The sequence below is a fragment of the Rhipicephalus microplus genome, chromosome X (genome assembly GCF_043290135.1).
Source record: "Rhipicephalus microplus isolate Deutch F79 chromosome X, USDA_Rmic, whole genome shotgun sequence".
Lineage (NCBI taxonomy): Eukaryota > Metazoa > Arthropoda > Arachnida > Ixodida > Ixodidae > Rhipicephalus > Rhipicephalus microplus.
In genome coordinates, this window is record NC_134710.1 from 244,405,952 (window position 1) to 244,432,574 (window position 26,623).

Here is a 26,623-nt window from a genome sequence, read left to right on the forward strand (position 1 = left end):
TCATTACTCACACAGCTGACGCAAAACATAGGTGTCAGAAGTGGGATTCGAACCCACGCCCGGAAGACCGGACTGCTACCTGAACGCAGCGCCGTGGACCGCTCGGCCATCCTGACATGCAGTTCGGGTGCTGTTGTCGAGAAATAAAACATATGACTAAAGCTATTTAAAAAGAACAGGTATTGCACGCGATAGAAGCAGTAAATGACATCACAAGGCTATTTTAAAAAGTGGCCTATCAACCGCACTGGAGTTTTCGTCACGAAAAAAGTGAAAGTAATGAACGCCGCGGAAAAGAAATTTTGTGCCGATAGGTATACACATTTATCTGTATTATGACTCCTAAATGTCTGTACCGGTACGCCCAGCCACCTAGCTAATAAACAATAGTCATTATTCACACAGCTGAAGCAAAGCATAAGTGCCAGAATCGGGATTCGAACCCACGCCTGGAATCCAGGACTGCGACCTGAACACAGTGCCTTGGACCACTCGGCCATTCTGACATGCGGTTTGGCTGCTGTTGTCGAGAAATAAAACATATGACTATAGCTATTTGAAAAAGAACAGGTATTGCGCGCGATAGAAGCAGTAAATGACATCACAAGGCTATTTTCAAAACTGGGCTATAAAGTGCGCTGGAGTTTTCGTCGCGAAAAAAAGTGAAAGTAATGAACGCTGTGGAAAAGAATTTTTGTGCCGATAGGTATTCACATTTATCTGTATTATGACTCCTAAATGTCTGTACCGGTACGCCCAGCCACCTAGCTAATAAACAATAGTCATTACTCACACAGCTGAAGCAAAGCATAAGTGCCAGAATTAGGATTCGAACCCACGCCCGGATGCCCGGACTGCGACCTGAACGCAGCGCCTAGAACCGCTCGGCCATTCTGACATGCGGTTTGGCTGCTTTTGTCGAGAAATAAAACATATGACTAAAGCTATTCAAAAAAGAACAGGTATTGCGCGCGATAGAAGCAGTAAATGACATCACATGGCTATTTTAAAAAGTGGCCTATCAACCGCACTGGAGTTTTCGTCACGAAAAAAGTGAAAGTAATGAACGCCGCGGAAAAGAAATTTTGTGCCGATAGGTATACACAATTATCTGTATTATGACTCCTAAATGTCTGTACCGGTACGCCCAGCCACCTAGCTAATAAACAATAGTCATTACTCACACAGCTGACGCAAAACATAGGTGTCAGAAGTGGGATTCGAACCCACGCCCGGAAGACCGGACTGCGACCTGAACGCAGCGCCGTGGACCGCTCGGCCATCCTGACTTTTTTTTTTTTTTTTTTTCTTTATTGCTTTTTAATAACCACAAGCAAAGGAAATACATACAAAATATGTACACTTACTAAAACACCAGCTTCAACTTGGCCAGTGCACTTGGTTTAAAAAGGCTTCACAGAAGCCAATTGGTCGAGCACAGGTAACCACTCGGGGGGTTCAGGCAGCGCTTTAAACACGTCTCGTGTATACAGCATACTCTCAACAAAATAGTCTCTCGCTGAACGTGCGTCTACACGCATATGTCGAACATCCATTCTTGTCCTCCACACACTATGCATGCAAAGCAACATTAACATGTCACTCGGCACTTCCCCTGCAGCTGCACACGGAAGAAAACGGATTCCAAAAGCGTTGATAGGTAGTTCTTTTTTTATAGTCCGTTGTAGTACGTCCCACAAGAACACAGCATCATGGCAGTCGAGAAAGATATGATTTATCGTTTCTGGTTTGCCGCAGATTAGACAGTTGACGGACCACGGTACAAAAAGCCCTTTACTTTTTAGCCATGGCAGTACAGGGAGAGTGCCGGTATGCACTTGAAAGAAGAATGTTTTGACAGAGGGTCTGACCGGCATTCTCTTAACACGTTTAAACACGTCACGCTCAGAACCTAGCCTGCACGAAGCTCGGTAGACGGGCACTGGCAGGAAGACATCAAGAAGGTCACGATACAGTTTCTTTTTAGTCACGTCGGACAAGTATTCGTACGAAAATCTTTCCTTGAGCAGGCGTGTAGCTGTAACTACTTCTCGCAAATAAGGACTGAGTGGTCCAGCTTCGAAGGAAAAAGATGACACGACGAAATCAGATAAGGGGGTCTGCAGTCTTGCTTGGATCACAGTTCTCAAGAAATTGTCAGTTTGATCTCGAGCGAACATGAATCTGCTCACCAACTGCTTAAAAAACAAATGCAAAAGCCCCAGACCACCATATTTTACCCTATGAAATAAATTGCACCGGCTCGTGCGCTCCCACTGCGACCCCCATATAAAGGTCGCGAATACTCGGTGCATTTTCTGGACCGAAGTGCGGGTCATGGTTAACACTTGTAATACATAAAACACTTTTGCAATCAGAAATACATTGCACACGGACGCTTTTGCAAACATTGATAAATTGCGACCTCCCCACTTATCAGTACAATTTTTAATGCGTTGACGTTCCTCAGACCAATACTCCGTAGCATTGCGGTAGTGATCCAAAGGCACACCGAGGTACTTTCCGGGCATGATTTTCCAATTCATGTTACAGTAAACTTCGGGTGTGCTTTGCCACTGGCCATGCCAAACGCCTAGACATTTTGGCCAACTAATTGCGCTGTCCGTTGCTGCACAGAATTCCCTAGCTATTCGTACAACTTCTTGCACACTTTCTTTGTCACTGCAAAACACTGCGACGTCATCAGCATAGGCTAAAATTCTAATTCCACTGGTCAGAAACGTATACCCTCTTATACTTGGTGATGCAAGTATTCGTAAACAGAAGGGCTCTAAGTAAAGCGCGAAAAGGAGTGGCGACAAGGCACACCCTTGCTTCACGCTCGAGCGCACAGGAATTGAAGCACTTACTTCTTTGTTGATTACTAAATTAGCCCTGCAGTCATGATACACCATTCTAACGCCTTCTGTAATGACAGTTCCTACATTCACATGTTCCAGCAATAAAAACAAAATTTCATGTACGACTTTATCGAACGCTTTGTGCAGGTCTAGCTGAATCATGGCCACGCGGTCATTATTTGCATCACAGCATTCTAGAATACTTCTGGTTACGTGTATATTTGTGAATATGGTTCTGCCCTTAATCCCACATGTCTGATGCGGGCCGACAAGGGATGTGACAACACTTTGGAGCCGTCTTGCTAGGACCTTCGTGTATATTTTATAGTCAGTGTTGCTCAAACTGATAGGTCGGTAGGATTCCACTGAAAGTAGCTTTGCGGGGTCATCAGTTTTGGGGATTAATACTACGTGTGCTGTCCTAAATGAATGAGGTGTTTGCTGCTTGTCGTAGCATTCTCTGATCACTCGGTGTAATGCCAGTGCCATTTCTGTCTTAAAAAATTTGTATATGGCAGCACCAAGCCCATCCGGCCCTGGTGACTTGCCGTTACCCAGGTTATCTATAGCTGATTCAATTTCTGCCACAGTGATTTCTACTTCCAGTAGCTCCCGCTCAGAGTCTTCCAATCTCGGCATAAGGGTCAGAAAGTCCTCTTTGAATCGTTCGGGGTCATTGATTGTATGGCTAAGGAGTTGCGTATAAAACTCGACAAAGGCGTGCTTTATCTGTTCGCGGTCCCGGGTAATGTAATTGCGGTATCGAATTTCATTTATCTCTTTGTTTGCTGCATGTTTCTTTTCTTCACTGAGCACCCGCTTAGTGGGCGTTTCACCCATCCACAGCCGTTCAGTGCGAGCCCTTATCATTGCTCCGCGGTACTTTTCGTCGTCGATGAATTCGAGCTTTGCTTTCGCCTCCTTTATTTCTTTCTTAAATTTTCCCGGCACTTCATTTTCTACGCTTAACATGTAGTCTAGTTCGCTTTGTAACTGCCTCTCTTGTTGCCTTTCCCGATTACGTAATACACAGGCTCTTTCAATCGCTATCATCTTTATATCACACTTCATTTGCTCCCACACAGCTATGAAGTTATTGGTCTCCAAACGAAGAGCATTTGAAAGACATTCTTTGGTTTTTGTGACAAATATTTCATCTTGCAGCAGCTTTTCATTAAATTTCCATAGAAACCAATTAAACTTCGCAGCCTTACGTTTTTCGCCAATGTTGACCTTGACCAGACAATGATCACTAAAACTAAGATGTTGAATTTGATAAGATGAGCATAGTGGCACCAACTTTGCCGACAAATATATTCTGTCTAACCTCGCGTGCGAATGACCTTGAAAGTGCGTATATCCTACTTCACCCTCTCGCGTCATTACATAACCGACATCTTCCAGCCCTGTCTCGTTCACTATTTTATTCAACAGCTCAGCGCTTCTATCGCGCACATTGAAGCTCGTTGTCTTATCCTCAGCTCTACAGACACAATTGAAGTCCCCTAGAACCACAACATTTCTTTCCGTTTTCAAGAATCCTTCAATCGCTCTGAAAAAAAATTCCCGTTCGTGCGATCTATTCGGTGCATAAACACACACAACGCGCCAAGGCATTCCAGAAACACTGAAGTCGCACACAACCAGCCTACCGCTATCGCAGGTAGACACATTTTCAACAACCGCGATACTACTACGTATGAAAACGACACAGCCTCCTGACCGCCCAACAGCATGACAAACGCAGACATTGTACCTAGAGCGAAAAACTTGAACCATTTGCTCCGTTTGTTCTTCACTTTCCATTTTAGTTTCTTGTACAGCCAGGAGGTCTATGTCGTTTTCTAACAAAATGCGACTAATCTGGCATTGTCTCCTGCGCGAACACAGGCCTCTTGAGTTCAACGTCGCGATGCAAATACCAGTTTTAAAGTTAGTCGCCATTTCTTGAAGGTTGTTTCGTCAGGTGTCATACTCACGTCGCAACAGTGGTTGCGTGTGCTCAGCGTAGAAAGCCTCGGAACGTCTCCTCCGCTACGGCGGGGCCGACGTTTGAGTGCCCCTACGGTCAGGAGACAGGTTTGGTCGTGGTTTAAAGGTAGGCCGACGACCAGTCGCCGTCTTTGTTGGAGGTTCATTGATGGCCGACGTGTCAACATTTCCGGTACGGTCAGGTGTTTCACGAGCTCGCTTAAAAGCGATAGCACCGGCCTTGGTCATCTCGGCGTCCGTTGCTTCCGGGCCGCCCTCTCGCGCAGCTGAAGATGACTTGCTCGCTGCTGTAGCGTCGTTCTCTACTGCTGCCGTGTCTAAATTCGTTCCTGGCGCACCAGAGTGCTTGTCGCCTTTATTGGTAGATTCCAGTGCGGCCCCAGAAGACTGTTCAGGGGGCGTGGCAGGGCCTTCCGTATAACCGTCTTCCCTGCTCGCTTCTTCGGCATCCACGGCATCCATCAGGTGTTCAGACACTTCGTCTGTTTGGCCTGGGCCCGCAATGCTGGCGTACGACCTCACACAGTGGGCGTCATCGTGGCCATAGCGACGACAGACCCCACAGCGCGGCACGCGGCAATCCCGTCGAATGTGTCCGATAGCCCGGCATCGGAGGCATAGCGGTGCTCTGCCAGGAATTACGACGAGCGCCATATCCTCCGCAACTCGCAGTTGGTGTGGCAGGTCGTCCACGGACACGCCCGCGTGTAGCCTCAGCGTGACCGACCGCGTGGTTGAACCTTTATCATTGCAACCCTGCACCTTCCATTTATCTCTGCTTATCTCGGTCACTTTTCCGTAGGGCGTTAAGGCGACTCGCACAGCCTCGTCCGGCACGCCATGAAGAAGCCAGTACAACTTCAGCCGCACACCTCGATCACGGGGGTCAACCACCATACAGCGATGGTCCTTTAGATCAAAAGACTCCGCCGCCAGCATCTTCTTTTTACCCTCATCATCCTTGAACGTCACTGCCCATACATGATTCATTTGGTATGCCCCTAGGGCAACCACTTCCGGCAGCAGCGAAAGACGAGCAAGGCTGTCTCGGACATGCTCCACTCGATATGGCCTGGCTTTCAAGTTTCCGTGCAAAAAAACCGTGTGCAAAACGGAATCACCTGAAGGCAGCTGAGGCAGAACAACCTGGAAATCTTCGCCTGGCTTTTCGGTACACCTGATACCGCGGCCCACACGGGCCGCTGAAACCGCCCCTACGCGGGAGCACATGATAAACACGTCCGTTCACTGTCGTGGCCGGAAGTGGAATCTCGGCCATCCTAACGGTTTGGCTGCTTTTGTCGAGAAATAAAACATGACTAAAGCTATTTAAAAAAGAACAGGTATTGCGCGCGTTAGAAGCAGTAAATGACATCACATGGCTATTTTCAAAAGTGGCCTATCAAGCGCGTTGGAATTTTCGTCGCGAAAAAAATTGAAAGTAATAAACGCCGTGGGAAAGAATTTTCGTGCCGATAGGTATACACAATTCTCTGTATTATGACTCCTAAATGTCTGTACCGGTACGCCCAGCCATCTAACTAATAAACAATAGTCATTACTCACACAGCTGAAGCAAAACATAGGTGTCAGAAGTGGGATTCGAACCCACGCCCGGAAGACCGGACTGTGACCTGAACGCAGCGCCTTGGACCGCTCGGCCACACTGACATGTGGTTTCGCTGCTTTGGTCGAGAAATAAAACATATGACTAAAGTTTATTTAAAAAAAGAACAGGTATTGCTCGCGATAGAAAGAGTAAATGCCATCACATGGCTCTTTTCAAAAGTGGCTTATCAAGCGCGCTGGAGTTTTGGTCGCGAAAAAAAGTGAAAGTGATGAACGCTGTGGAAAAGAATTTTTGTGCCGATAGGTATACACATTTATCTGTATTATGACCCCTAAATGTCTGTACCGGTACGCCCAGCCACCTAGCTAATAAACAATAGTCATTACTCACACAGCTGAAGCAAAACATAGGTGTCAGAAGTGGGATTCGAACCCACGCCCGGAAGACCGGACTGCGACCTGAACGCAGCGCCTTGGACCGCTCGGCCACCCTGACATGCGGTTTCGCTCCTTTGGTCGAGAAATAAAACATATGACTAAAGTTTATTTAAAAAAAGAACAAGTATTGCTCGCGATAAGAGGAGTAAATTACATCACAGGGCTATTTTCAAAACTGGCCTATAAAGTGCGCTGGAGTTTTCGTCGCGAAAAAAAGTGAAAGTAATGAACGCTGTGGAAAATAATTTTAGTGCCGATAGGTATTCACATTTTTCTGTATTATGACTCCTAAATGTCTGTACCGGTACGCCCAGCGACCTAGCTAATAAACAATAGTCATTACTCACACAGCTGATGCAAAACATAGGTGTCAGAAGTGGGTTTCGAACCCACGCCCGGAAGACCCGACTGCGACCTGAACGCAGCGCCGTGGACCGCTCGGCCATCCTGACATGCAGTTCGGGTGCTGTTGTCGAGAAATAAAACATATGACTAAAGCTATTTAAAAGAACAGGTATTGCACGCGATAGAAGCAGTAAATGACATCACATGGCTATTTTCAAAACTGGCCTATCAAGCGCGCTGGAGTTTTTGTCGCGAAAAAAAGTGAAAGTAATGAACGCTGTGGAAAAGAATTTTTGTGCCGATAGGTATTCACATATATCTGTATTATGACTCCTAAATGTCTGTACCGGTACGCCCAGCCACCTAGCTAATAAACAATAGTCATTACTCACACAGCTGAAGCAAAACATAGGTGTCAGAAGTGGGATTCGAACCCACGCCCGGAAGACCGGACTGCGACCTGAACGCAGCGCCTTGGACCGCTCGGCCACCCTGACATGCGGTTTCGCTGCTTTGGTCGAGAAATAAAACATATGACTAAAGTTTATTTAAAAAAAGAACAGGTATTGCTCGCGATAGAAGGAGTAAATTACATAACAGGGCTATTTTCAAAACTGGCCTATAAAGTGCGCTGGAGTTTTTGTCGCGAAAAAAAGTGAAAGTAATGAACGCTGTGGAAAAGAATTTTTGTGCCGATAGGTATTCACATTTATCTGTATTATGACTCCTAAATGTCTGTACCGGTACGCCCAGCCACCTAGCTAATAAACAATAGTCATTACTCACACAGCTGACGCAAAACATAGGTGTCAGAAGTGGGATTCGAACCCACGCCCGGAAGACCGGACTGCGACCTGAACGCAGCGCCGTGGACCGCTCGGCCATCCTGACATGCAGTTCGGCTGCTTTTGTCGAGAAAGAAAACATGACTGAAATTTATTTAAAAAAGAACAGGTATTGCGCGCAATAGAAGGAGTAATTGACATCACATTGCTATTTTCAAAAGTGGCCTATCAAGCGCGCTGGAATTTTCGTCGCGAAAAAAAGTGAAAGTAATGAACGTTTTGGAAAAATGTTTTGTGCCGATAGGTATTCACATTTTTCTGTATTATGACTCTTAAATGTCTGTACCGGTACGCCCAGCCACCTAGCTAATAAACTATAGTCATTACTCACACAGCGGAAGCAAAGCATAAGTGCCAGAATTGGGAATCGAACCCACGCCCGGATGCCCGGACTGCGACCTGAACGCAGCGCCTAGGACCGCTCGGCCATTCTGACATGCGGTTTGGCTGCTTTTGTCGAGAAATAAAACATATGACTAAAGCTATTTAACAAAGAACAGGTATTGCGCGCGATAGAAGCAGTAAATGATATCACAAGGCTATTTTAAAAAGTGGCCTATCAACCGCACTGGAGTTTTCGTCACGAAAAAAGTGAAAGTAATGAACGCCGCGGAAAAGAAATTTTGTGCCGATAGGTATACACATTTATCTGTATTATGACTCCTAAATGTCTGTACCGGTACGCCCAGCCACCTAGCTAATAAACAATAGTCATTACTCACACAGCTGAAGCAAAGCATAAGTGCCAGAATTAGGATTCGAACCCACGCCCGGATGCCCGGACTGCGACCTGAACGCAGCGCCTAGAACCGCTCGGCCATTCTGACATGCGGTTTGGCTGCTTTTGTCGAGAAATAAAACATATGACTAAAGCTATTTAAAAAGAACAGGTATTGCACGCGATAGAAGCAGTAAATGACATCACAAGGCTATTTTAAAAAGTGGCCTATCAACCGCACTGGAGTTTTCGTCACGAAAAAAGTGAAAGTAATGAACGCCGCGGAAAAGAAATTTTGTGCCGATAGGTATACACATTTATCTGTATTATGACTCCTAAATGTCTGTACCGGTACGCCCAGCCACCTAGCTAATAAACAATAGTCATTATTCACACAGCTGAAGCAAAGCATAAGTGCCAGAATCGGGATTCGAACCCACGCCTGGAATCCAGGACTGCGACCTGAACACAGTGCCTTGGACCACTCGGCCATTCTGACATGCGGTTTGGCTGCTGTTGTCGAGAAATAAAACATATGACTATAGCTATTTGAAAAAGAACAGGTATTGCGCGCGATAGAAGCAGTAAATGACATCACAAGGCTATTTTCAAAACTGGGCTATAAAGTGCGCTGGAGTTTTCGTCGCGAAAAAAAGTGAAAGTAATGAACGCTGTGGAAAAGAATTTTTGTGCCGATAGGTATTCACATTTATCTGTATTATGACTCCTAAATGTCTGTACCGGTACGCCCAGCCACCTAGCTAATAAACAATAGTCATTACTCACACAGCTGAAGCAAAGCATAAGTGCCAGAATTAGGATTCGAACCCACGCCCGGATGCCCGGACTGCGACCTGAACGCAGCGCCTAGAACCGCTCGGCCATTCTGACATGCGGTTTGGCTGCTTTTGTCGAGAAATAAAACATATGACTAAAGCTATTCAAAAAAGAACAGGTATTGCGCGCGATAGAAGCAGTAAATGACATCACATGGCTATTTTAAAAAGTGGCCTATCAACCGCACTGGAGTTTTCGTCACGAAAAAAGTGAAAGTAATGAACGCCGCGGAAAAGAAATTTTGTGCCGATAGGTATACACAATTATCTGTATTATGACTCCTAAATGTCTGTACCGGTACGCCCAGCCACCTAGCTAATAAACAATAGTCATTACTCACACAGCTGACGCAAAACATAGGTGTCAGAAGTGGGATTCGAACCCACGCCCGGAAGACCGGACTGCGACCTGAACGCAGCGCCGTGGACCGCTCGGCCATCCTGACATGCAGTTCGGGTGCTGTTGTCGAGAAATAAAACATATGACTAAAGCTATTTAAAAAGAACAGGTATTGCACGCGATAGAAGCAGTAAATGACATCACATGGCTATTTTCAAAACTGGCCTATCAAGCGCGCTGGAGTTTTCGTCGCGAAAAAAAGTGAAAGTAATGAACGCTGTGGAAAAGAATTTTTGTGCCGATAGGTATACACATTTATCTGTATTATGACCCCTAAATGTCTGTACCGGTACGCCCAGCCACCTAGCTAATAAACAATAGTCATTACTCACACAGCTGAAGCAAAACATAGGTGTCAGAAGTGGGATTCGAACCCACGCCCGGAAGACCGGACTGCGACCTGAACGCAGCGCCTTGGACCGCTCGGCCACCCTGACATGCGGTTTCGCTCCTTTGGTCGAGAAATAAAACATATGACTAAAGTTTATTTAAAAAAAGAACAAGTATTGCTCGCGATAAGAGGAGTAAATTACATCACAGGGCTATTTTCAAAACTGGCCTATAAAGTGCGCTGGAGTTTTCGTCGCGAAAAAAAGTGAAAGTAATGAACGCTGTGGAAAAGAATTTTAGTGCCGATAGGTATTCACATTTTTCTGTATTATGACTCCTAAATGTCTGTACCGGTACGCCCAGCGACCTAGCTAATAAACAATAGTCATTACTCACACAGCTGATGCAAAACATAGGTGTCAGAAGTGGGTTTCGAACCCACGCCCGGAAGACCCGACTGCGACCTGAACGCAGCGCCGTGGACCGCTCGGCCATCCTGACATGCAGTTCGGGTGCTGTTGTCGAGAAATAAAACATATGACTAAAGCTATTTAAAAGAACAGGTATTGCACGCGATAGAAGCAGTAAATGACATCACATGGCTATTTTCAAAACTGGCCTATCAAGCGCGCTGGAGTTTTTGTCGCGAAAAAAAGTGAAAGTAATGAACGCTGTGGAAAAGAATTTTTGTGCCGATAGGTATTCACATATATCTGTATTATGACTCCTAAATGTCTGTACCGGTACGCCCAGCCACCTAGCTAATAAACAATAGTCATTACTCACACAGCTGAAGCAAAACATAGGTGTCAGAAGTGGGATTCGAACCCACGCCCGGAAGACCGGACTGCGACCTGAACGCAGCGCCTTGGACCGCTCGGCCACCCTGACATGCGGTTTCGCTGCTTTGGTCGAGAAATAAAACATATGACTAAAGTTTATTTAAAAAAAGAACAGGTATTGCGCGCGATAGAAGGAGTAATTGACATCACATGGCTCTTTTCAAAAGTGGCCTATCAAGCGCGCTGGAATTTTCGTGGCCAAAAAAAATGAAAGTAATGAACGCCGCGGAAAAACATTTTTGTGCCGATAGGTATTCACATTTATCTGTATTATGACTCTTAAAGTCTGTACCGGTACGCCCAGCCACCTAGCTAATAAACAATAGTCATTACTCACACAGCTGAAGCAAAACATAACTGTCAGAAGTGGGACTCGAACCCACGCCCGGAAGTCCGGACTGCGACCTGAACGCTGCGCCTTGGACCGCTCGGCCATCCTGACATGCGGTTCGGCTGCTTTTGTCAAGAAAGAAAAGATATAACTAAAGTTTATTTAAAAAAAGAACAGGTATTGCGCGCGATAGAAGGAGTAAATGCCATCACATTGCTATTTTCAAAAGTGGCTTATCAAGCGCGCTGGAGTTTTGGTCGCGAAAAAAATTGAAAGTAATGAACGCTGCGGAAAATAATTTTTGTGCCGACAGGTACACACATTTATATGTATTATGACTCCTAAATGTCTGTACCAGTACGCCCAGCGACCCAGCTAATAAACAATAGTCATTACTCACACAGCTGAAGCAAAACATAACTGTCAGAAGTGGGATTCGAACCCACGCCCGTAAGTCCGGACTGCGACCTGAACGCAGCGCCTCCGACCGCTCGGCCATCCTGACATGCGGTTCGGCTGCTTTTGTCGATAAATAAAACATATGACTAAAGTTTATTGAAAAAAAGAACAGGTATTGCGCACGATAGAAGGAGTAATTGACATCACATGGCTATTTTCAGAAGTGGCCTATTAAGCGCGTTGGAATTTTCGTCGCCAAAAATTGAAAGTAATGAACGCCTCGGAAAAGAAATTTTGTGCCGATAGGTATACACATTTATCTGTATTATGACTCCTAAATGTCTGTACCGGTACGCCCAGCAACCTTGCTAATAAACAATAATCATTACTCACACAGCTGAAGCAAAACATAAGTGTCAGAAGTGGGATTCGAACCCACGCCCGTAAGACCGGACTGCGACCTGAACGCAGCGCCTTGGACCGCTCGGCCATCCTGACATGTGGTTTGGCCGCTTTTGTCGAGAAATAAAACATATCACTAATGTTTATTTAAGAAAAGAACAGGTATTGCTCGCGATAGAAGGAGTAAATGACATCACATGGCTATTTTTAAAACTGGCCTATCAAGCGCGCTAGAGTTTTCGTCGCGAAAAAAAGTGAAAGTAATGAGCGCTGTGGAAAAGAAATTTTGTGCCGATATGTATTCACATTTATCTGTATTATTACTCCTAAATGTCTGTACCGGTACGCCCAGCCACCTAGCTAATAAACAATAGTCATTACTCACACAGCTGAAGCAAAACATAGGTGTCAGAAGTGGGATTCGAACCCACGCCCGGAAGACCGGACTGCGACCTGAACGCAGCGCCGTGGACCGCTCGGCAACCCTGACATGCAGTTCGGCTGCTTTTGTCGAGAAATAAAACCTGACTGAAGTTTATTTAAAAAAAGAACAGCTATTGCGTGCGATAGAAGAAGTAATTGACATCACTAGGATATTTTCAAAAGTGCCCTATAAGCGCGCTGGAATTTTCGTCGCAAAAGAAGTGAAAGTAATGAACGCTGTGGAAAAAATTTTTGTGCCGAAAGTTATTCACATTTATCTGTATTATAACTCCTAAATGTCTGTACCGGCACGCCCAGCCACCTAGCTAATAAACAATAGTCATTACCCACACAGCTGAAGCAAAACATAACTGTCAGAAGTGGGACTCGAACCCACGCCCGGAAGTCAGGACTGCGACCTGAACGCAGCGCCTTGGACCACTCGGCCATCCTGACATGCGGTTCGGCAGCTTTTGTCGTGAAATAAAAGATATGACTAAAGCTTAAAAAAAGAACAGGTATTGCGCGCAATAGAAGGAATAATTGACATCACACGGCTATTTTCAAAAGTGGCCTTCAAGCGCACTGGCATTTTCGTCGCGAAAAAAATTGAAAGTAATGAACGCTGCGGAAATTAATTTTTGGTTTACACATTTATCTGTATTATGACTCCTAATCGTCTGTACCGGTACGCCCAGCCACCTAGCTAATAAACAATAGTCATTACTCACACAGCTGAAGCAAAACATAAGTGTCAGAAGTGGGATTCGAACCAACGCCCGGAAGTCCGGACTGCGACCAGAACGCGCCTTGGACCGCTCGGCCATCCTGACATGCGGTTCGGCTGCTTTTGTCGAGAAATAAAAGATATAACTGAAGTTTATTTAAAAAAAAGAACAGGTATTGCGCGCGATAGAAGCAGTAAATGACATCACATGGCTATTTTCAAAAGTGGCCTATCAAGCGCGCTGGAATTTTCGTCGCGCAAAAAAGTGAAAGTAATGAACGTTGTGGGAAAGAATTTTTGTGCCGATAGGTATTCACAATTCTCTGTATTATGACTCTTAAAGTCTGTACCGGTACGCCCAGCCACCAAGCTAATAAACAATAGTCATTACTCACACAGCTGAAGCAAAGCATAAGTGCCAGAATGGGGATGCGAACCCACGCGCGGATGCCCGGACTGCGACCTGAACGCAGCGCCTAGGACCGCTCGGCCATCCTGACATGCGGTTCGGCTGCTTTTGTCGAGAATTAAAACATATGACTAAAGTTTATTTGAAAAAAGAACAGGCATTGCGTGCGGTACAACGAGTAAATGCCATCACATGGCTCTTTTCAAAAGTGGCCTATCAAGCGCGCTGGAGTTTTGGTCGCGAAAAAAGTGAAAGTGATGAACGCTGTGGAAAAAAAATTTTTGTGCCGATTGGTATTAACATTTATCTGTAATATGACTACTAAATGTCTGTACCAGTACGCCCAGCCACCTAGCTAATAAACAATAGTCAATACTCACACAGCTGAAGCAAAACAGAAGTGTCAGAAGTGGGATTCGAACCCACGCCCGGAAGACCGGACTGCGACCTGAACGCAGCGCCTTGGACCGCCCGGCCATCCTAACGGTTCGGCTGCTTTTGTCGAGAAATAAAACATATGACTAAAGCTTTTTAAAAAAGAACAGGTATTGCGCGCGATAGAAAGAACAATTAACATCACACGGCTATTTTCAAAAGTGGCCTTCAAGCGCACTGCCATTTTCGTCGCGAAAAAAATTGAAAGTAATGAACGCTGCGGAAAATAATTTTTGTGTCGACAGGTATACACATTCATCTGTATTATGACTCCTAAATGTCTGTACCGGTACGCCCAGCCACCTAGCTAATAAACAATAGTCATTACTCACACAGCTGAAGCAAAACATAACTGTCAGAAGTGGGATTCGATCCCACGCCCGTAAGTCCGGACTGCGACCTGAACGCAGCGCCTTGGACCGCTCGGCCATCCTGACATGCGGTTCGGCTGCTTTTGTCGAGAAATAAAACATATGACTAAAGTTTATTGAAAAAAAGAACAGGTATTGCTCGCGATAGAAGGAGTAAATGACATCACATGGCTATTTTCAAAACTGGCCTATCAAGCGCGCTAGAGTTTTCGTCGCGAAAAAAAGTGAAAGTAATGAGCGCTGTGGAAAAGAAATTTTGTGCCGATATGTATTCACATTTATCTGTATTATTACTCCTAAATGTCTGTACCGGTACGCCCAGCCACCTAGCTAATAAACAATAGTCATTACTCACACAGCTGAAGCAAAACATAGGTGTCAAAAGTGGGATTCGAACCCACGCCCGGAAGACCGGACTGCGACCTGAACGCAGCGCCGTGGACCGCTCGGCAACCCTGACATGCAGTTCGGCTGCTTTTGTCGAGAAATAAAACCTGACTGAAGTTTATTTAAAAAAAGAACAGCTATTGCGTGCGATAGAAGAAGTAATTGACATCACATGGATATTTTCAAAAGTGCCCTATAAGCGCGCTGGAATTTTCGTCGCAAAAAAAGTGAAAGTAATGAACGCTGTGGAAAAAATTTTTGTGCCGAAAGGTATTCACATTTATCTGTATTATGACTCCTAAATGTCTGTACCGGCACGCCCAGCCACCTAGCTAATAAACAATAGTCATTACCAACACAGCTGAAGCAAAACATAACTGTCAGAAGTGGGACTCGAACCCACGCCCGGAAGTCAGGACTGCGACCTGAACGCAGCGCCTTGGACCACTCGGCCATCCTGACATGCGGTTCGGCTGCTTTTGTCGTGAAATAAAAGATATGACTAAAGCTTAAAAAAAAAGAACAGGTATTGCGCACAATAGAAGGAATAATTGACATCACACGGCAATTTCAAAAGTGGCCACAAGCGCACTGGCATTTTCGTCGCGAAAATTGTGAAAGTAATGAACGCTGTGGAAAAGAATTTTTGTGCCGACAGGTATACACATTTATCTGTATTATGACTCCTAAATGTCTGTACCGGTACACCCAGCCACCTAGCTAATAAACAATAGTCATTACTCACACAGCTGAAGCAAAACATAAGTGTCAGAAGTGGGATTCGTACCCACGCCCTGAAGACCGAACTGCGACCTGAACGCAGTGCCCTGGACCGCTCCGCCATCCTGACATGCGGTTTGGCTGCTTTTGTCGAGAAATATAACATATGACTAAAGTTTATGGAAAAAAAGAACAGGTGTTGCGTGCGATAGAAGGAGTAATTGACATCACATAGCTATTTTCAAAAGTGGCCTATCAAGCGCACTGGAATTTCCGTCGCCAAAAAAATGAAAGTAATGAACGCCGCAGCAAACAAATTTTGTGCCGATAGGTATACACAATTTTCTGTATTATGACTCTAAAATTCTGTACCGGTACGCCCAGCCACCTAGGTAATAAGCAATAGTCATTACTCACACAGCTGAAGCAAAACATAAGTGTCAGAAGTGGGACTCGAACCCACGCCCGGAAGTCCGGTCTGCGACCTGAACGCAGCGCCTTGGACCGCTCGACCAACATTACATGCGGTTTGGCTGCATTTGTCGAGAATTAAAACATGACTGAAGTTTATTTAAAAAAAAGAACAGGTATTGCGCGCAATAGAAGGAATAATTGACATCAAACGGCTGTTTTCAAAAGTGGCCTTCAAGCGCACTGGCATTTTCGTTGCGAAAAAAATTGAAAGTAAGGAACGCTGCGGAAAATAATTTTTGTGCCGACAGGTATACACAATTATCTGTATTATGACTCCTAAATTTCTGTACCGGTACGCCCAGCCACCTAGCTACTAAACAATAGTCATTACTCACACAGCTGAAGTAAAGCATAAGTGCCAGATTTGGGATGCGAACCCACGCCCGGATGCCCGGACTGCGACCTGAACGCAGCGCCTTGGACCGCTCGGCCATCCTGTCATGCAGTTCGGCTGCTTTTGTCGAGAAATAAAACATATGACTAAAGTTTATTGAAAAAAAGAACAGGTATTGCGCGCGATAGAAGGAGTAATTGACATCCCAAGGCTGTTTTCAAAAGTGGCCTATCAAGCGCGCTGGAATTTTCGTCGCCAAAAAAATGAAAGTAATGAACGCCGCGGAAAAAAATTGTGCCGATAGGTATACACATTTATCTGTTTTATGACTCCTAAATGTCTGTACCGGTACGCCCAGCCACCTAGCTAATGAACAATAGTCATTACTCACACAGCTGAAGCAAAACATGTCAGAAGTGGGATTCGTACCCACGCCCTGAAGACCGGACTGCGACCTGAACGCAGTGCCCTGGACCGCTCCGCCATCCTGACATGCGGTTTGGCTGGTTTTGTCGAGAAATAAAACATATGACTAAAGCTATTTAAAAAAGAACAGGTATTGCGCGCGTTAGAAGCAGTAAATGACATCACATGGCTATTTTCAAAAGTGGCCTATCAAGCGCGCTGGAATTTTCGTCGCGAAAAAAAGTGAAAGTAATGAACGCCGTGGGAAAGAATTTTCGTGCCGATAGGTATACACAATTCTCTGTATTATGACTCCTAAATGTCTGTACCGGTACGCCCAGCCACCTAGCTAATAAACAATAGTCATTACTCACACAGCTGAAGCAAAGCTTGAGTGTCAGAAGTGGGATTCGAACCCACGCCCTGAAGACCGGACTGCGACCTGAACGCAGTGCCTTGGACCGCTCTGCCATCCTGACATGCAGTTTGGCTGCTTTTGTCGGGAAATAAAAGATATGACTAAAGTTTATTTAAAAAAAGAACAGGTATAGCGCGCGATAGAAGGAGTAAATGCCATCACATGGCTATTTTCAAAGTGGCCTATCAAGCGCGCTGGAGTTTTGGTCGCGAAAAAAAGTGAAATGAACGCTGTGGAAAAACATTTTTGTGCTGATAGGTATTCACATTTATCTGTATTATGACTCTTAAAGTCTGTACCGGTACGCCCAGCCACCTAGCTAATAAACAATAGTCATTACTCACACAGCTGAAGCAAACCATAAGTGCCAGAATTGGGATGCGAACCCACGCCCGGAAGTCCGGACTGCGACCTGAACGCAGCGCCTAGGACCGCTCGGCCACCCTCACATGCAGTTCGGCTGCTTTTGTCGAGAAATAAAACATATGACTAAAGTTTATTGAAAAAAAGAACAGGTATTGCGCGCGATAGAAGGAGTAAATGCCATTACATGGCTATTTTCAAAAGTGGCCTATCAAGCGCGCTGGAGTTTTGGTCGCGAAAAAGTGAAAGTAATGAACGCTGTGGAAAAAATGTTTTGTGCCGATAGGTATTCACATTTATCTGTAATATGACTCCTAAATGTCTGTACCGGTACGCCCAGCCACCTAGCTAATAAACAATAGTCATTACCCACACAGCTGAAGCAAAACATAAGTGTCAGCAGTGGGATTCGAACCCACGCCCGGAAGACCGGACTGCGACCTGAACGCAGCGGCTTGGACCGCTCGGCCATCCTGACATGCGGTTTGGCTGCTTTTGTCGAGAAATAAAACATGACTGAAGTTTATTTAAAAAAAGAACAGGTATTGCGCGCGATAGAAGGAGTAATTGACATCACATGGATATTTTCAAAAGTGCCCTATCAAGCGCGCAGGAATTTTCGTCACAAAAAAAGTGAAAGTAATGAACGCTGTGGAAAAAAAAATTTTTGTGCCGATAGGTATTCACATTTATCTGTATTATGACTCCTAAATGTCTGTACCGGCACGCCCAGCCACCTAGCTAATAAACAATAGTCATTACTCACACAGCTGAAGCAAAATATAACTGTCAGAAGTGGGACTCGAACCCACGCCCGGAAGTCCGGACTGCGACCTGAACGCAGCGCCTTGGACCGCTCGGCCATCCTGTCATGCAGTTCGGCTGCTTTTGTCGAGAAATAAAACATATGACTAAAGTTTATTGAAAAAAAGAACAGGTATTGCGCGCGATAGAAGGAGTAATTGACATCCCAAGGCTGTTTTCAAAAGTGGCCTATCAAGCGCGCTGGAATTTTCGTCGCCAAAAAAATGAAAGTAATGAACGCCGCGGAAAAAAATTGTGCCGATAGGTATACACATTTATCTGTTTTATGACTCCTAAATGTCTGTACCGGTACGCCCAGCCACCTAGCTAATGAACAATAGTCATTACTCACACAGCTGAAGCAAAACATGTCAGAAGTGGGATTCGTACCCACGCCCTGAAGACCGGACTGCGACCTGAACGCAGTGCTCTGGACCGCTCCGCCATCCTGACATGCGGTTTGGTTGCTTTTGTCGAGAAATATAACATATGACTAAAGTTTATGGAAAAAAAGAACAGGTGTTGCGTGCGATAGAAGGAGTAATTGACATCACATAGCTATTTTCAAAAGTGGCCTATCAAGCGCACTGGAATTTCTGTCGCCAAAAAAATGAAAGTAATGAACGCCGCGGCAAACAAATTTTGTGCCGATAGGTATACACAATTTTCTGTATTATGACTCCTAAATGTCTGTACCGGTGCGCCCAGCCACCTAGCTAATAAACAATAGTCATTACTCACATAGCTGAAGCAAAACATAACTGTCAGAAGTGGGATTCGAACCCACGCCCGGAAGTCCGGACTGCGACCTGAACGCAGTTCCTTAGACCGGTCGGCCATCCTGACATGCGGTTTGGCTGCTTTTGTCGAGAAATAAAACATGACTGAAGTTTATTTAAAAAAAGAACAGGTATTGCGCGCGATAGAAGGAGTAATTGACATCACATGGATATTTTCAAAAGTGCCCTATCAAGCGCGCAGGAATTTTCGTCACAAAAAAAGTGAAAGTATTGAACGCTGTGGAAAAAAAAATTTTTGTGCCGATAGGTATTCACATTTATCTGTATTATGACTCCTAAATGTCTGTACCGGCACGCCCAGCCACCTAGCTAATAAACAATAGTCATTACTCACACAGCTGAAGCAAAATATAACTGTCAGAAGTGGGACTCGAACCCACGCCCGGAAGTCCGGACTGCGACCTGAACGCAGCGCCTTGGACCGCTCGGCCATCCTGACATGCGGTTCGGCTACTTTTGTCGAGAAATAAAAGATATAACTAAAGTTTATTTAAAAAAAAGAACAGGTATTGCGCGCGATAGAAGGAGTAAATGCCATCACATGGCTATTTTCAAAAGTGGCCTATCAAGCGCGCTGGAGTTTTGGTCGCGAAAAAAAGTGAAAGTAATGAACGCTCTGGAAAAAAAAATTTTTGTGCCGACATTTATCTGTAATATGACTCCTAAATGTCTGTACCGGTACGCCCAGCCACCTAGCTAATAAACAATAGTCATTACTCACACAGCTGAAGCAAAACGTAAGTGTCAGCAGTGGGATTCGAACCCACGCCCGGAAGACCGGACTGCGACCTGAACGCAGTGCCTTGGACCGCTCGGTCATCCTGACATGCGGTTTGGCTGCTTTTGTCGAGAAATAAAACATATGACTAAAGCTTTTTAAAAAAGAACAGGTATTGCGCGCGATAGAAAGAACAATTAACATCACACGGCTATTTTCAAAAGTGGCCTTCAAGCGCACTGCCATTTTCGTCGCGAAAAAAATTGAAAGTAATGAACGCTGCGGAAAATAATTTTTGTGTCGACAGGTATACACATTCATCTGTACTATGACTCCTAAATGTCTGTACCGGTACGCCCAGCCACCTAGCTAATAAACAATAGTCATTACTCACACAGCTGAAGCAAAACATAACTGTCAGAAGTGGGATTCAATCCCACGCCCGTAAGTCCGGACTGCGACCTGAACGCCGCGCCTTGGACCGCTCGGCCACCCTAACATGCGGCTCGGCTGCTTTTGTCGAGAAATAAAACATATGACTAAAGTTTATTGAAAAAATGAACAGGTATTGCGCACGATAGAAGGAGTAATTGACATCACATGGCTATTTTCAGAAGGGGCCTATCAAGCGCGTTGCAATTTTCGTCGCTAAAAATTGAAAGTAATGAACGCCGCGGAAAAGAAATTTTGTGCCGATAGGTATACACATTTATCTGTATTATGAGTTCTAAATGTCTGTACCGGTACGCCCAGCAACCTTGCTAATAAACAATAGTCATTACTCACACAGCTGAAGCAAAACATAAGTGTCAGAAGTGGGATTCGAACCCTCGCCCGTAAGACCGGACTGCGACCTGAACGCAGCGCCTTGGACCGCTCGGCCATCCTGACATGCGGTTCGGCTGCTTTTGTCGTGAAATAAAAGATATGACTAACGCTTAAAAAAAAAGAACAGGTATTGCGCGCAACAGAAGGAATAATTGACATCACACGGCTATTTTCAAAAGTGGCCTTCAAGCACACTGGCATTTTCGTCGCGAAAAAAATTGAAAGTAATGAACGCTACGGAAATTAAATTTTGGTATACAAATTTATCTGTAATATGACTCCTAATCGTCTGTACCGGTACGCCCAGCCACCTAGCTAATTAACAATAGTCATTACTCACACAGCTGAAGCAAAACATAAGTGTCAGAAGTGGGATTCGAACCAACGCCCTGAAGTCCGGACTGCAACCTGAACGCAGTGCCTCGGTCCGCTCGGTCATCCTGACATGCGGTTTGGCTGCTTGTGTCGAGAAATAAAAGATATGACTGAAGTTTATTTAAAAAAAGAACAGGAATTGCGCGCGATAGAAGCAGTAAATGACATCACATGGCTATTTTCAAAAGTGGCCTTCAAGCGCACTGGCATTTTCGTCGCGAAAAATGTGAAAGTAATGAACGCTGTGGAAAAGAATTTTTGTGCCGACAGGTTCACACATTTATCTGTATTATGACTCCTAAATGTCTGTACCGGTACACCCAGCCACCTAGCTAATAAACAATAGTCATTACTCACACAGCTGAAGCAAAACATAAGTGTCAGAAGTGGGATTCGTACCCACGCCCTGAAGACCGGACTGCGACCTTAACGCAGTGCCCTGGGCCGCTCCGCCATCCTGACATGCGGTTTGGCTGCTTTTGTCGAGAAATAAAACATATGACTAAAGTTTATGGAAAAAAAGAACAGGTGTTGCGTGCAATAGAAGGAGTTATTGACATCACATAGCTATTTTCAAAAGTGGCCTATCAAGCGCGCTGGAATTTTCGTCGCCAAAAAAATGAAAGTAATGAACGCCGCGGCAAAGAAATTTTGTGCCGATAGGTATACACATTTGTCTGTATTATGACTCCTAAATGTCTGTACCGGTGCGCCCAGCCACCTTGCTAATAAGCAATAGTCATTACTCACATAGCTGAAGCAAAACATAACTGTCAGAAGTGGGATTCGAACCCACGCCCGGAAATCCGGACTGCGACCTGAACGCAGCGCCTTAGACCGCTCGGCCATCCTGACATGCGGTTCGGCTGCTTTTGTCGAGAAATAAAACATATGACTAAACCTATTTAAAAAAGAACAGGTATTGCGCGCGTTAGAAGCAGTAAATGACATCACATGTCTATTTTCAAAAGTGGCCTATCAAGCGCGCTGGAATTTTCGTCGCGAAAAAAAGTGAAAGTAATGAACGCCTTGGGAAAGAATTTTCGTGCCGATAGGTATACACAATTCTCTGTATTATGACTCCTAAATGTCTGTACCGGTACGCCCAGCCACCTAGCTAATAAACAATAGTCATTACTCACACAGCTGAAGCAAAACTTGAGTGTCAAAGTGGGATTCGAACCCACGCCCTGAAGACCGGACTGCGACCTGAACGCAGTGCCTTGGACCACTCGGCCATCCTGACATGCGGTTTGGCTGCTTCTGTCGAGAAATAAAAGATATGACTAAAGTTTATTTAAAAAAAGAACAGGTATAGCGCACGATAGAAGGAGTAAATGCCATCACATGGCTATTTTCAAAAGTGGCCTATCAAGCGCGCTGGAGTTTTGGTCGCGAAAAAAAGTGAAATGAACGCTGTGGAAAAATATTTTTGTGCCGATAGGTATTCACATTTATCTGTATTATGACTCTTAAAGTCTGTACCGGTACGCCCAGCCACCTAGCTAATAAACAATAGTCATTACTCACACAGCTGAAGCAAAGCATAAGTGCCAGAATTGGGATGCGAACCCACGCCCGGATGCCCGGACTGCGACCTGAACGCAGCGCCTTGGACCGCTGGGCCATCCTGACATGAGGTTCGGCTGCTTTTGTCGAGAAATAAAACATATGACTAAAATTTATTGAAAAAAAGAACAAGTATTGCGCGCGATAGAAGGAGTAATTGATATCACATGGCTCTTTTCAAAAGTGGCCTATCAAGCGCGCTGGAGTTTTGGTTGCGAAAAAAGTGAAAGTGATGAACGCTGTGGAAAAAAAATTTTTGTGCCGATAGGTATTAAAATTTATCTGTAATATGACTACTAAATGTCTGTACCAGTACGCCCAGCCACCTAGCTAATAAACAATAGTCATTACTCACACAGCTGAAGCAAAGCATAAGTGCCAGAATTGGGATGCCAACCCAGGCCCGGATGCCCGGACTGCGACCTGAACGCAGCGCCTTGGACCGCTCGGCCATCCTGACATGCGGTTCGGCTGCTTTTGTCGAGAAATAAAACATTTGACTAAAATTTATTGAAAAAAAGAACAGGTATTGCGCACGATAGAAGGAGTAATTGACATCACATGGCTATTTTCAGAAGTGGCCTATCAAGCGCGTTGGAATTTTCGTCGCCAAAAATTGAAAGTAATGAACGCCGCGGAAAAGAAATTTTGTGCCGATAGGTATACACATTTATCTGTATTATGACTCCTAATTGTCTGTACCGGTACGCCCAGCAACCTTGCTAATAAACAATAGTCATTACTCACACAGCTGAAGCAAAACATAAGTGGCAGAAGTGGGATTCGAACCCACGCCCGTAAGACCGGACTGCGACCTGAACGCAGCGCCTTGGACCGCACGGCCATCCTGACCTGCGGTTTGGCTGCTTTTGTCGAGAAATAAAACATATGACTAATGTTTATTTAAAAAAGAACAGGTATTGCGTGCGATAGAAGAAGTAATTGACATCACATGGATATTTTCAAAAGTGCCCTATAGGCGCGCTGGAATTTTCGTCGCAAAAAAATTGAAAGTAATGAACGCTGTGGAAAAAAATTTTTTTGCCGATAGGTATTCACATTTATCTGTATTATGACTCCTAAATGTCTGTTCTTGCACGCCCAGCCACCTAGCTAATAAACAATAGTCATTACTCACACAGCTGAAGCAAAACATAACGGTCAGAAGTGGGACTCGAACCCACGCCCGGAAGTCCGGACTGAGACCTAAACGCAGCGCCTTGGACCGCTCGGCCATCCTGACATGCGGTTCGGCTGCTTTTGTCGTGAAATAAAAGATATGACTAAAGCTTAAAAAAAAGAACAGGTATTGCGCGCAATAGAAGGAATAATTGACATCACACGGCTATTTTCAAAAGTGGCCTTCAAGCGCACTGACATTTTCGTCGCGAAAAAAATTGAAAGTAATGAACGCTGCGGAAATTAATTTTTGGTTTACACATTTTTCTGTATTATGACTCCTAATCGTCTGTACCGGTACGCCCAGCCACCTAGCTAATAAACAATAGTCATTACTCACACAGCTGAAGCAAAATATAACTGTCAGAAGTGGGATTCAAACCCACGCCCCTAAGTCCGGACTGCGACCTGAACGCAGCGCCTTGGACCGCTCGGCCATCCTGACATGCAGTTTGGCTGCTTTTGTCGAGAAATAAAACATATGACTAAAGTTTATTGAAAAAATGAACAGGTATTGCGCACGATAGAAGGAGTAATTGACATCACATGGCTATTTTCAGAAGGGGCCTATCAAGCGCGTTGCAATTTTCGTCGCTAAAAATTGAAAGTAATGAACGCCGCGGAAAAGAAATTTTGTGCCGATAGGTATACACATTTATCTGTATTATGAGTTCTAAATGTCTGTACCGGTACGCCCAGCAACCTTGCTAATAAACAATAGTCATTACTCACACAGCTGAAGCAAAACATAAGTGTCAGAAGTGGGATTCGAACCCTCGCCCGTAAGACCGGACTGCGACCTGAACGCAGCGCCTTGGACCGCTCGGCCATCCTGACATGCGGTTCGGCTGCTTTTGTCGTGAAATAAAAGATATGACTAAAGCTTAAAAAAAAGAACAGGTATTGCGCGCAATAGAAGGAATAATTGACATCACACGGCTATTTTCAAAAGTGGCCTTCAAGCACACTGGCATTTTCGTCGCGAAAAAAATTGAAAGTAATGAACGCTACGGAAATTAAATTTTGGTATACAAATTTATCTGTATTATGACTCCTAATCGTCTGTACCGGTACGCCCAGCCACCTAGCTAATAAACAATAGTCATTACTCACACAGCTGAAGCAAAACATAAGTGTCAGAAGTGGGATTCGAACCAACGCCCTGAAGTCCGGACTGCAACCTGAACGCAGTGCCTCGGTCCGCTCGGTCATCCTGACATGCGGTTTGGCTGCTTGTGTCGAGAAATAAAAGATATGACTGAAGTTTATTTAAAAAAAGAACAGGAATTGCGCGCGATAGAAGCAGTAAATGACATCACATGGCTATTTTCAAAAGTGGCCTTCAAGCGCACTGGCATTTTCGTCGCGAAAAATGTGAAAGTAATGAACGCTGTGGAAAAGAATTTTTGTGCCGACAGGTTCACACATTTATCTGTATTATGACTCCTAAATGTCTGTACCGGTACACCCAGCCACCTAGCTAATAAACAATAGTCATTACTCACACAGCTGAAGCAAAACATAAGTGTCAGAAGTGGGATTCGTACCCACGCCCTGAAGACCGGACTGCGACCTTAACGCAGTGCCCTGGGCCGCTCCGCCATCCTGACATGCGGTTTGGCTGCTTTTGTCGAGAAATAAAACATATGACTAAAGTTTATGGAAAAAAAGAACAGGTGTTGCGTGCAATAGAAGGAGTTATTGACATCACATAGCTATTTTCAAAAGTGGCCTATCAAGCGCGCTGGAATTTTCGTCGCCAAAAAAATGAAAGTAATGAACGCCGCGGCAAAGAAATTTTGTGCCGATAGGTATACACATTTGTCTGTATTATGACTCCTAAATGTCTGTACCGGTGCGCCCAGCCACCTTGCTAATAAGCAATAGTCATTACTCACATAGCTGAAGCAAAACATAACTGTCAGAAGTGGGATTCGAACCCACGCCCGGAAATCCGGACTGCGACCTGAACGCAGCGCCTTAGACCGCTCGGCCATCCTGACATGCGGTTCGGCTGCTTTTGTCGAGAAATAAAACATATGACTAAACCTATTTAAAAAAGAACAGGTATTGCGCGCGTTAGAAGCAGTAAATGACATCACATGTCTATTTTCAAAAGTGGCCTATCAAGCGCGCTGGAATTTTCGTCGCGAAAAAAAGTGAAAGTAATGAACGCCTTGGGAAAGAATTTTCGTGCCGATAGGTATACACAATTCTCTGTATTATGACTCCTAAATGTCTGTACCGGTACGCCCAGCCACCTAGCTAATAAACAATAGTCATTACTCACACAGCTGAAGCAAAACTTGAGTGTCAAAGTGGGATTCGAACCCACGCCCTGAAGACCGGACTGCGACCTGAACGCAGTGCCTTGGACCACTCGGCCATCCTGACATGCGGTTTGGCTGCTTCTGTCGAGAAATAAAAGATATGACTAAAGTTTATTTAAAAAAAGAACAGGTATAGCGCACGATAGAAGGAGTAAATGCCATCACATGGCTATTTTCAAAAGTGGCCTATCAAGCGCGCTGGAGTTTTGGTCGCGAAAAAAAGTGAAATGAACGCTGTGGAAAAAT

The 26,623-nt window shown here is 44.9% G+C and overlaps 37 non-coding genes across 37 annotated transcripts; all 37 read right to left on the minus strand.

Annotated features, from left to right (window-relative positions):
* Nucleotides 1–32: 32 nt before the first annotated feature.
* TRNAL-CAG (transfer RNA leucine (anticodon CAG)) lies at nt 33–116 on the minus strand. Its single transcript has one exon. It is a non-coding gene; the product is annotated as a tRNA-Leu (tRNA).
* Nucleotides 117–422: 306 nt separating this feature from the next.
* TRNAL-CAG (transfer RNA leucine (anticodon CAG)) lies at nt 423–506 on the minus strand. Its single transcript has one exon. It is a non-coding gene; the product is annotated as a tRNA-Leu (tRNA).
* A 699-nt stretch (nt 507–1,205) lies between these two features.
* On the minus strand, nt 1,206–1,289 carry TRNAL-CAG (transfer RNA leucine (anticodon CAG)). The gene has a single exon. It is a non-coding gene; the product is annotated as a tRNA-Leu (tRNA).
* Nucleotides 1,290–6,440: 5,151 nt separating this feature from the next.
* TRNAL-CAG (transfer RNA leucine (anticodon CAG)) lies at nt 6,441–6,524 on the minus strand. The gene has a single exon. It is a non-coding gene; the product is annotated as a tRNA-Leu (tRNA).
* Nucleotides 6,525–6,834: 310 nt separating this feature from the next.
* TRNAL-CAG (transfer RNA leucine (anticodon CAG)) lies at nt 6,835–6,918 on the minus strand. The gene has a single exon. It is a non-coding gene; the product is annotated as a tRNA-Leu (tRNA).
* Nucleotides 6,919–7,228: 310 nt separating this feature from the next.
* Nucleotides 7,229–7,312, minus strand: TRNAL-CAG (transfer RNA leucine (anticodon CAG)). The gene has a single exon. It is a non-coding gene; the product is annotated as a tRNA-Leu (tRNA).
* Nucleotides 7,313–7,618: 306 nt separating this feature from the next.
* TRNAL-CAG (transfer RNA leucine (anticodon CAG)) lies at nt 7,619–7,702 on the minus strand. The gene has a single exon. It is a non-coding gene; the product is annotated as a tRNA-Leu (tRNA).
* Nucleotides 7,703–8,012: 310 nt separating this feature from the next.
* Nucleotides 8,013–8,096, minus strand: TRNAL-CAG (transfer RNA leucine (anticodon CAG)). Its single transcript has one exon. It is a non-coding gene; the product is annotated as a tRNA-Leu (tRNA).
* Nucleotides 8,097–8,402: 306 nt separating this feature from the next.
* On the minus strand, nt 8,403–8,486 carry TRNAL-CAG (transfer RNA leucine (anticodon CAG)). The gene has a single exon. It is a non-coding gene; the product is annotated as a tRNA-Leu (tRNA).
* Nucleotides 8,487–9,183: 697 nt separating this feature from the next.
* TRNAL-CAG (transfer RNA leucine (anticodon CAG)) lies at nt 9,184–9,267 on the minus strand. Its single transcript has one exon. It is a non-coding gene; the product is annotated as a tRNA-Leu (tRNA).
* Nucleotides 9,268–9,966: 699 nt separating this feature from the next.
* On the minus strand, nt 9,967–10,050 carry TRNAL-CAG (transfer RNA leucine (anticodon CAG)). The gene has a single exon. It is a non-coding gene; the product is annotated as a tRNA-Leu (tRNA).
* A 307-nt stretch (nt 10,051–10,357) lies between these two features.
* On the minus strand, nt 10,358–10,441 carry TRNAL-CAG (transfer RNA leucine (anticodon CAG)). Its single transcript has one exon. It is a non-coding gene; the product is annotated as a tRNA-Leu (tRNA).
* A 310-nt stretch (nt 10,442–10,751) lies between these two features.
* On the minus strand, nt 10,752–10,835 carry TRNAL-CAG (transfer RNA leucine (anticodon CAG)). The gene has a single exon. It is a non-coding gene; the product is annotated as a tRNA-Leu (tRNA).
* A 306-nt stretch (nt 10,836–11,141) lies between these two features.
* TRNAL-CAG (transfer RNA leucine (anticodon CAG)) lies at nt 11,142–11,225 on the minus strand. Its single transcript has one exon. It is a non-coding gene; the product is annotated as a tRNA-Leu (tRNA).
* Nucleotides 11,226–11,534: 309 nt separating this feature from the next.
* TRNAL-CAG (transfer RNA leucine (anticodon CAG)) lies at nt 11,535–11,618 on the minus strand. The gene has a single exon. It is a non-coding gene; the product is annotated as a tRNA-Leu (tRNA).
* A 310-nt stretch (nt 11,619–11,928) lies between these two features.
* On the minus strand, nt 11,929–12,012 carry TRNAL-CAG (transfer RNA leucine (anticodon CAG)). Its single transcript has one exon. It is a non-coding gene; the product is annotated as a tRNA-Leu (tRNA).
* A 308-nt stretch (nt 12,013–12,320) lies between these two features.
* TRNAL-CAG (transfer RNA leucine (anticodon CAG)) lies at nt 12,321–12,404 on the minus strand. Its single transcript has one exon. It is a non-coding gene; the product is annotated as a tRNA-Leu (tRNA).
* Nucleotides 12,405–12,714: 310 nt separating this feature from the next.
* On the minus strand, nt 12,715–12,798 carry TRNAL-CAG (transfer RNA leucine (anticodon CAG)). Its single transcript has one exon. It is a non-coding gene; the product is annotated as a tRNA-Leu (tRNA).
* Nucleotides 12,799–13,103: 305 nt separating this feature from the next.
* Nucleotides 13,104–13,187, minus strand: TRNAL-CAG (transfer RNA leucine (anticodon CAG)). The gene has a single exon. It is a non-coding gene; the product is annotated as a tRNA-Leu (tRNA).
* Nucleotides 13,188–14,268: 1,081 nt separating this feature from the next.
* TRNAL-CAG (transfer RNA leucine (anticodon CAG)) lies at nt 14,269–14,352 on the minus strand. Its single transcript has one exon. It is a non-coding gene; the product is annotated as a tRNA-Leu (tRNA).
* Nucleotides 14,353–14,655: 303 nt separating this feature from the next.
* TRNAL-CAG (transfer RNA leucine (anticodon CAG)) lies at nt 14,656–14,739 on the minus strand. The gene has a single exon. It is a non-coding gene; the product is annotated as a tRNA-Leu (tRNA).
* A 310-nt stretch (nt 14,740–15,049) lies between these two features.
* TRNAL-CAG (transfer RNA leucine (anticodon CAG)) lies at nt 15,050–15,133 on the minus strand. The gene has a single exon. It is a non-coding gene; the product is annotated as a tRNA-Leu (tRNA).
* Nucleotides 15,134–15,438: 305 nt separating this feature from the next.
* Nucleotides 15,439–15,522, minus strand: TRNAL-CAG (transfer RNA leucine (anticodon CAG)). The gene has a single exon. It is a non-coding gene; the product is annotated as a tRNA-Leu (tRNA).
* Nucleotides 15,523–17,388: 1,866 nt separating this feature from the next.
* On the minus strand, nt 17,389–17,472 carry TRNAL-CAG (transfer RNA leucine (anticodon CAG)). Its single transcript has one exon. It is a non-coding gene; the product is annotated as a tRNA-Leu (tRNA).
* A 696-nt stretch (nt 17,473–18,168) lies between these two features.
* On the minus strand, nt 18,169–18,252 carry TRNAL-CAG (transfer RNA leucine (anticodon CAG)). The gene has a single exon. It is a non-coding gene; the product is annotated as a tRNA-Leu (tRNA).
* Nucleotides 18,253–18,561: 309 nt separating this feature from the next.
* Nucleotides 18,562–18,645, minus strand: TRNAL-CAG (transfer RNA leucine (anticodon CAG)). The gene has a single exon. It is a non-coding gene; the product is annotated as a tRNA-Leu (tRNA).
* A 695-nt stretch (nt 18,646–19,340) lies between these two features.
* Nucleotides 19,341–19,424, minus strand: TRNAL-CAG (transfer RNA leucine (anticodon CAG)). Its single transcript has one exon. It is a non-coding gene; the product is annotated as a tRNA-Leu (tRNA).
* Nucleotides 19,425–19,733: 309 nt separating this feature from the next.
* On the minus strand, nt 19,734–19,817 carry TRNAL-CAG (transfer RNA leucine (anticodon CAG)). Its single transcript has one exon. It is a non-coding gene; the product is annotated as a tRNA-Leu (tRNA).
* Nucleotides 19,818–20,120: 303 nt separating this feature from the next.
* On the minus strand, nt 20,121–20,204 carry TRNAL-CAG (transfer RNA leucine (anticodon CAG)). The gene has a single exon. It is a non-coding gene; the product is annotated as a tRNA-Leu (tRNA).
* A 699-nt stretch (nt 20,205–20,903) lies between these two features.
* Nucleotides 20,904–20,987, minus strand: TRNAL-CAG (transfer RNA leucine (anticodon CAG)). Its single transcript has one exon. It is a non-coding gene; the product is annotated as a tRNA-Leu (tRNA).
* A 1,083-nt stretch (nt 20,988–22,070) lies between these two features.
* Nucleotides 22,071–22,154, minus strand: TRNAL-CAG (transfer RNA leucine (anticodon CAG)). Its single transcript has one exon. It is a non-coding gene; the product is annotated as a tRNA-Leu (tRNA).
* A 308-nt stretch (nt 22,155–22,462) lies between these two features.
* Nucleotides 22,463–22,545, minus strand: TRNAL-CAG (transfer RNA leucine (anticodon CAG)). The gene has a single exon. It is a non-coding gene; the product is annotated as a tRNA-Leu (tRNA).
* A 1,482-nt stretch (nt 22,546–24,027) lies between these two features.
* On the minus strand, nt 24,028–24,111 carry TRNAL-UAG (transfer RNA leucine (anticodon UAG)). The gene has a single exon. It is a non-coding gene; the product is annotated as a tRNA-Leu (tRNA).
* Nucleotides 24,112–24,408: 297 nt separating this feature from the next.
* On the minus strand, nt 24,409–24,492 carry TRNAL-CAG (transfer RNA leucine (anticodon CAG)). The gene has a single exon. It is a non-coding gene; the product is annotated as a tRNA-Leu (tRNA).
* A 308-nt stretch (nt 24,493–24,800) lies between these two features.
* On the minus strand, nt 24,801–24,884 carry TRNAL-CAG (transfer RNA leucine (anticodon CAG)). Its single transcript has one exon. It is a non-coding gene; the product is annotated as a tRNA-Leu (tRNA).
* Nucleotides 24,885–25,966: 1,082 nt separating this feature from the next.
* Nucleotides 25,967–26,050, minus strand: TRNAL-CAG (transfer RNA leucine (anticodon CAG)). Its single transcript has one exon. It is a non-coding gene; the product is annotated as a tRNA-Leu (tRNA).
* A 308-nt stretch (nt 26,051–26,358) lies between these two features.
* Nucleotides 26,359–26,441, minus strand: TRNAL-CAG (transfer RNA leucine (anticodon CAG)). Its single transcript has one exon. It is a non-coding gene; the product is annotated as a tRNA-Leu (tRNA).
* Between the last annotated feature and the right edge of the window lie 182 nt (nt 26,442–26,623).